Source organism: Malania oleifera, chromosome 12 (genome assembly GCF_029873635.1).
Source record: "Malania oleifera isolate guangnan ecotype guangnan chromosome 12, ASM2987363v1, whole genome shotgun sequence".
NCBI lineage: Eukaryota > Viridiplantae > Streptophyta > Magnoliopsida > Santalales > Ximeniaceae > Malania > Malania oleifera.
The window spans coordinates 46572577-46580111 of NC_080428.1; positions in this window are offsets into that span (position 1 = coordinate 46572577).

The window sequence follows — 7535 nt, forward strand, 5'->3', positions numbered from 1 at the left end:
CCGTCTGAAAACTAGGAGGCAAGGGCCTCTTTCTCTGGCTCACTATCCCCGCACTCCTCTGCAGACTGATCTTCAACACTGTGGCCTTATCAACCAACTCTGAGAAACTATAGACTTAAATGCCACAACCTGCTCATATATGCCCTGTCTTAGTCCTCTATCAAACCTCCAGGCCTTCCTAGGCTTGTCTAGGACCATGTAGGGGGCGAAGCGAGATAGCTTCACAAACTTGGCCACATATGTATAGTCAAGTGCCCCTAAGTCAGATTTAGGCACTCCTCCGCCTTGCCTTCTCTGGTGGAAGCAGGGAAATATCTGTCGAAGAAAATCTCCTTAAAACGGCTTTAGGTAGTAACTGTAGGTCTTAGCCTCTGATCCTCCACCAGCTTTACTGCTCTCCACCACCACTTAGCCTCCCTAATCAACTTGAGAGTAGCGTACTGCATCCTCTACTCATCGGTGCAGTGTAGAAAGGTAGAGGTTCCTCAATTTCTTGGACCCAATCCTTAGTCGCGATCAGGTCTGCTCCTCCTACAAATGCCGGAGGATGCATATGGGTGAACTACTTGATGGTGCAGCCCCGGTCTGCAGGTGGGTAGTCCTGCCCTCTCTAGTCCTTCCTCATCTCTCCTCTAACCTGTTGGGCTAAACCCCACAGTACTAACGAGGCATCGATATCTTCATTGTTGAAATCCTCTACATTATTATCCCCTCCAGCATCGACATCCTTATCTCTAGGATCCAACCTGAAAGTAGGGCATAGAATAATTTTCTTAGAATTCTATTGGCGGAATACTACATGTACAACTAATTAGCTATAACTATAAAGTTCTCTTACATCCCGTGCTAAACACTTAGACATTCCCTAATAGAATTTTCCTGCACAAATAAATCATTTGACCTCCAACTTCCCAATCCAAGGGTCAACCTCACTGCTCGGATACAAAATCATCGATGGTTTGCCATGATTTTTCTAAGACCGTCGCCTCAAGAAAATCATAGAAGATCGTCAAGGGAATTCTGCATCCAGGCTACCTGACAAAACCCCAACCTCTTAGGTACTTTGATTCACTGCCCACCCTATACCTGACCCACTTTTCCATACCTAGGCTACCTATTCCTACTCGTATCACCACTCATCCCTATACTCTAGTAGTATTATTCTTCTAGGGTTTGCAGAACCTAGCAACCTAGGCTCTGATACCATAACTGTAGTGCCCCAATCCCAGTGGGGCTCGGAGTGCTAATATTCCATAAATAACCCTATAATACTCTGATACCACAAAATCAACATCCATAATTAATATAAACATACAACCAACAGAAGCAAAATATACTTATACAACCATACATACCAGAGTACTACTCTCAACCTGTCTTACCAAAACATTTTACCAAAACATTATGTTGACTTCATAGGTCATACTTGATTTTGATAATGACAAATACTCAAGTATTTGATGGCTATCTAGTTTGTGTGCAGGGTTATATTAGCAGATAAAGTGATGGCACATGAAGTAAAGCCTGAAGACCCTGAAGATTATTTTACGTTGTAATTTATATTATTATTCAATTCGGGTCTGTAACAGTAATTATAGGAAAAAGGTCTATAATAATCTCTGCATATCATGCATATAGGTTTGTTGTAAGCTCATAGACCTTAGGTCCCTACACAAATGCACAAGATAGTCCCCACAATCACTTACACTATCAGGGGAAAGAATTGAAATGAATTGAACTAAATAGGCAAAATTGTGAGAGGCCGGGCGACCAAACCCATTGTGTTCAAAACACCTTGGGCACCCGAACCGTGGACTAGTCAACATGTTGACTTGAGTTCGGCAAACCAAACTGAAGTGAACACATCGTCCACGGGTGATCGAACTGCTGAGGTGACCCTTTTCACCAACTCAGCCAACCGAACTTTAGGTTCAAAATGGCCCTAGGCGACCGAACACATAAGTTCGGTTAACCAAATGATAGACCAGACGACCAAAACGTGGGCATAATGAAATTGCCTTGGTTCAGCATACCGAGCCTTGATTTGGGTACCTGAACGATCAAAAGTGCCTTTTTTAACTTAGTCTGTTCGGGCGACCGAACCGTGGTTCAGCCAACCGAAAACTCTCGGGTTGTTTATTTTTTACCGGGATTAAAATTGGTTAAACGAGGTTATTTTTTCTAAATGGCTTTTAAAAGTTTCTACTAATGCCCTATGAGTCCTTAACGATCATAATTTGGGCTACTTCTATATATTGGGCCTTATTTGTGCAAATTAGTAAGGGATTAGAGAATTATTAAGAAAAATCCTCTTAAACTCAAAAAGCTTATTTTGCCTAATCTTCTTCAAATCCTCTCATACACTCATTCTTTTGATTAATCCCAGTATTGTGAGAGTGCTTAATGTGCCATTGCTTTGTTCTAAATTGCTTAATACTCTCAATACTTTGGTTATTAATTGTTATTGATCTTGGAGAGTTAAGCAAAGAGTTTACCGACAAATTTAATTTGATAAATCTAGTGTTGGGAAAAACTCAATAGCTTGAGGATCTTTGCATTGTTATTGCAAGATTCCTATAGCTATATATTTTGGTGTGTAAAATATTTTACAAGTTATAATTTTTTCAAACAACTCTTGTGCTTATTTCGTTGAGGAAAATATTTTGAGTTGGTTTGAATGTTTGATTAGCATATTTGAAACCCTAATCTATTGTTGAGATTTGTTATACTTTGTTTCAAAGAAATAGTTTGTTAGAACACTCTTGAGCATATTTGCGATTATACTTTGCTAAGTGTTTGCTTGCACAAATTCACATCACCGAGCTTACAATTTCCTATACTGTTGATGTGTGGTTTATTGATTACATTTTATACATATCTGCTTGATTGAGAAGCATAATCACTGTACCCAATTTGTTATTGAGAAATTCTGTTGTATTGCAAGCGTGGCTTGAGGGGGCGGTAATCTAACTCAGTAAGGATTGTATGTAAAGATTGAGGTCAGCCTTGTGCTAATTGACCTAATTGTTTAGGTGCCGCTCTACCCGCTAAGTGAGCTTATAGTGTAATCCTTGTGCTTGTTAGGCAAGAAGGGGGCGTAGGTAGTTTTCCGAACCTCGATAACTTTTTTGGTGTTGTGCTTTATACTACTTTATTGTGCATGCTTGGTTAAATTTCTAGTGTAGTTTAATTTTCGCTAAAAATATATACTGATTTATTTTATACGCATTAGTTTGACCTTAGGCTTGTGTAATACTGCTATTAGTGGACTGACCTAGGGGATAAATTTTAAAATGCCAATTCATCCCCCTTTTGGGATTACAGTTAAGCTAACAATTGGTATCAGAGCCTAGTAGTTTAGACTTAATAGTTATTTTGCAAAAGATCTAGATGGCTCATAGCACTATAACCCCTTTCCCTGAGGGCAGGGAAACTCTTCCACACGCCCTCTTATTTTCAGTGGTGTCAGTTACACTTTTTGGAAACAGAGGATGCGCATCTATCTTCAGAACATTGATTGGAAGGTGTGGAGAGTTGTGTCTAGGGGTAATTATGTTCCTATGAAAACTAAGGGTACAACTAGAGTTCCTAAAATTGAGGAAGAATACAATGATGATGATATGAAATCTGTTTGTTTTAATGCCACTGCTATGAATATTTTGTATTATGGTATTGATGTAAATGAATTTAATAGAGTTATGGTATGTTCATCTTCTAAGGAGATATGTGATAAGTTAGAGGTCACATATGAGGGTATTAGAGATGTAAAAGATAGTAGGATTGATATGTTTACCAGTGAGTATGAAACATTTAGGATGAACACTGGTGAATCCATTCAGAACATGTACACTAGATTCACACACATCATTAATTCACTGTGTGCATTAGGTAAGACGTATCCTACATATGAGATGATTAGGAAAGTCTTAGAGGCTTGCTTCATGTTTGGGAAGCTAAGGTTACGACCATTTTTGAGGGTAGAGACCTTAAGACCATGACATTAGATGAATTGATAGGTTCACTGATTACCTATGAATTGGCCATAAATGAGAGACTTAATGGACATAATAGGTTGAGAAAAGTAACTACATTGAAAACTTCCACTAATACATCTAGTGAGTGCAGCGAACCTGATTCTGGAGATGATATGACTATGCTAACTAGGAAATTCAGTAGATTTTTCAAGAAGAATAGTAAACCATACAAAAGGTATAGGGAGTCTACATCTAAGAAGGGAGAGTTGAGTAAAAAAAAGGAAAAATCAGATGCTTCTACGTGCTATAACTACAACAAGGTTGGGCAAATCAAGTCAGATTGTTCCTTACTGAAAAAGGAAGCTAGGAAAAAGAAGAAAGCCATGAAAGCGGGCACTTCATGGGATAAACTAAGTAGCAGTGACTCAGACTCAGATCACAGTGACTCAGAGGTTGCTAACCTGTGCTTGACGGCACATGATGACGAGGTATTGTCTTCTTACTCTTTATCTTCATATTATTCTTCTGATGATGATTTTGACTCTGATAGCATGCATACTTTTAGAGAATTACACTTTCAATATATTCGTGTGTCTAAACTGTTGAATAAAATGACCAAGGAGAATGATGTTTTGAAAAGGAAATGCGAAAGTTGGTCAAAATTATTTGAAATGGAAAAAAATTCTTATGCTTCGATTCTTAAAGAAAAAGATTCAAAAATTGATGAGCTTGAACAAAATTGGAGGATAGCTCCAAAATTGTTTTTAAATTTACCGAGGGCCAACGTAATTTTGAAAAACTACTTGGAGCCCAAAGAAACTCTCTTAGCAAAAGGGACTTGGTTTTAATGGTATGAAAAATATTAGATGACCTAATCTTTATTTGGGATATTTCACACGCGAATCAAAATCTCAAATCCCACTTAAAGATCCAAGGTGTCGAATAAAATGTTTTAAATGCAAGCAAATTGGTCACATTCAATTTGATTGCCCACTTTGGAATAAACATGTAAAAATTAGAAAGGTGTGGGCAGTTAAGGGTGATCCAGTCACTAACCCCTGTGGACCCAACAGAATTTGGGGACCAACGTCAGTTACTTAGTCTCTCTTGCAGGTGTGTTTAAGATCGTCCTCTTCAAAGGACAAGTGGTACCTGGATAGCAAGTGCTCACGATATATGACCGGCGATAAAGCGAAGTTTGCATTCATCACTCCCAAGGATAGAGGGTATGTGACGTTTGGCGACAATGCAAAGGGGCGCATCATCGGCGTAGGTAAGGTCGGTGAGGATCTTTCCCTGATTATTGATAATGTTCTATTAGTTGATGGCTTGAAGCATAATTTGTTGAGTATTAGTCAATTGTGTGAAAAAGGCTATAAGGTTTCATTTGAAAATGATAAATGCCCTGTTGAAAGTAAATTAGATCATAAAATTCTTTTCATTGCAGATCGCCATGAAAATGTATATACTACTACATTTGATAATCTAACTTCACAACAAGTAACTTGTTTTTCTATAATAAGTGAAGTTAGTTGGTTATGACATAGGCGCTTAGGACACGCTAGCATGGACTTGTTGTGAAAACTAGTGAGAAAAGACTTAGTAGAAAGCTTACCTAAAACACCATTTGTGAAAGATAAAATCTATGATGCATGTCAAATGGGTAAACAAACAAAATCTAGTTTTAAGAAAAAGAAATTTATATCTATCACTAGACCACTTGAAATGCTTCACTTGGATTTATTTGGTCCTAACTTTGTGTAAAGTCTAGGTGGAAAATCATATGCTTTTGTTATTGTCGACGACTATTTTAGGTTCATATGGGTGCTATTTCTCTCATATAAAAATGAATCATGTGAACAGTTTACTAAGCTATGCAGGAGAATTCAAAATGAAAAAGGCTATAAGATAACTCACATAAGAAGTGATAGAGGCATTGATTTAAAAATGATGGCATAGAAAATTATTGTGATCTAGATGGCATATCACACAACTTTTCTGCACCTAGGACCCCTCAACAAAATGGTGTGGTAGAAAGAGAATAGGTCTTTGCAGGAAATGGGTAGGACTATGCTGAATGAACATAAATTACCTAAATATTTATGGGCTGAAGCTATAAATACTGCATGTTATGTCATGAATAGGGTGTTAATTAGACCTTTACTTAATAAAACCCCATACGAATTGTGGATATAGACTTAGTATTTCCTATTTTCATGTTTTTGGTTGTAAATGCTTTGTGCTTAGGGATAATGAGCATCTAGGGAAATTTGATTCTAAATTTGATGAAGGCATTTTCCTAGGTTGTTCTCTTAATAGTAAAGCATATAGAGTTTTCAATAAAAGAACTTTAACTGTCATTGAATCTATTCATGTTGTGTTTGATGAATCTAATTCATTTTCTAAGAAAGATGATGAAGATGATATTGACATTAGAAAATGCTTAGACAAGCTATCTATTGAGAACAATGTGAATGAAAATTTAGAAATAAATGATAAATCATCTGAAGATAATCAAAATGAGAATAAAGTTCAGGAGTTGCTTAGGGATTGGAAATTTATTAGGAACCCTCCTATAGATCAAATCATAGGTAAACCTTCCCATGGTGTAGCCACAAGATCTTCTTTGAGAAACCTAGTGAGTCACTTTACTTTCTTGTCCCAAGAAGAACCTAAAAATATTAAAGAAGCCATAGAAGATGAGTCTTAGGTGATGTCTATGCAAGAAGAACTTAATCAATTTGAAAGAAGCAAAGTGTGGGCCCTAGTTCCTAGGCCTAATGATCATACAATTATTGGAACCAAATGGATGTATAGAAATAAGAATGATAAGAATGAGATAGTAACTAGGAATAAGGTTAGACTAGTTGCCCAGAGTTATAATTAGGAAGAGGGGATATATTTTGATGAAACCTATGCTCCTGTTGTTAGAATGGAAGTCATTCGTATGCTACTTGCTTATGCCACTCTTAAGAACTTTAAATTATATCAAATGGATGTTAAAAACGCATTTCTTAATGACTACATTAATGAAGAAGTGTACGTAAAACAAACACCCGGTTTTGAAAATCATAAATATCCAGATCATGTATACTGGTTGTCCAAAGCCTTGTATGGATTGAAACAAGCTCCTAGAGCTTGGTATGAGAGGCTTAGTGGTTTTCTACTAGAAAATGAGTTTACCCGTGACAAAGTTAATACTACACTTTTCATCAAATCCAAAAATGATGTTATGCTTATTGTTCAAATTTATGTTGATGATATCACTTTTGGATCCACTAATTATGAGTTGTGTAATGAGTTTGCCAAATGCATGCAAAGTGAATTTGAAATGAGCATGATAAGTGAACTTAGTTTATTTTTAGGGCTGAAATTAAAAAAACTAAAAATGGAACCTTTTTATGCCAATCTAAATATGTCAAGGACTTGCTAAAAAAATTTAATATGGAAGATGGTAAAATTCTTGGTACTCCTATGAGTTCTTCCATCAAATTTGATAAAGATGAGCAAAGAATCCTTGTTGATGTGAAATTGTATCATAACATGATTGTGAGTCTCTAT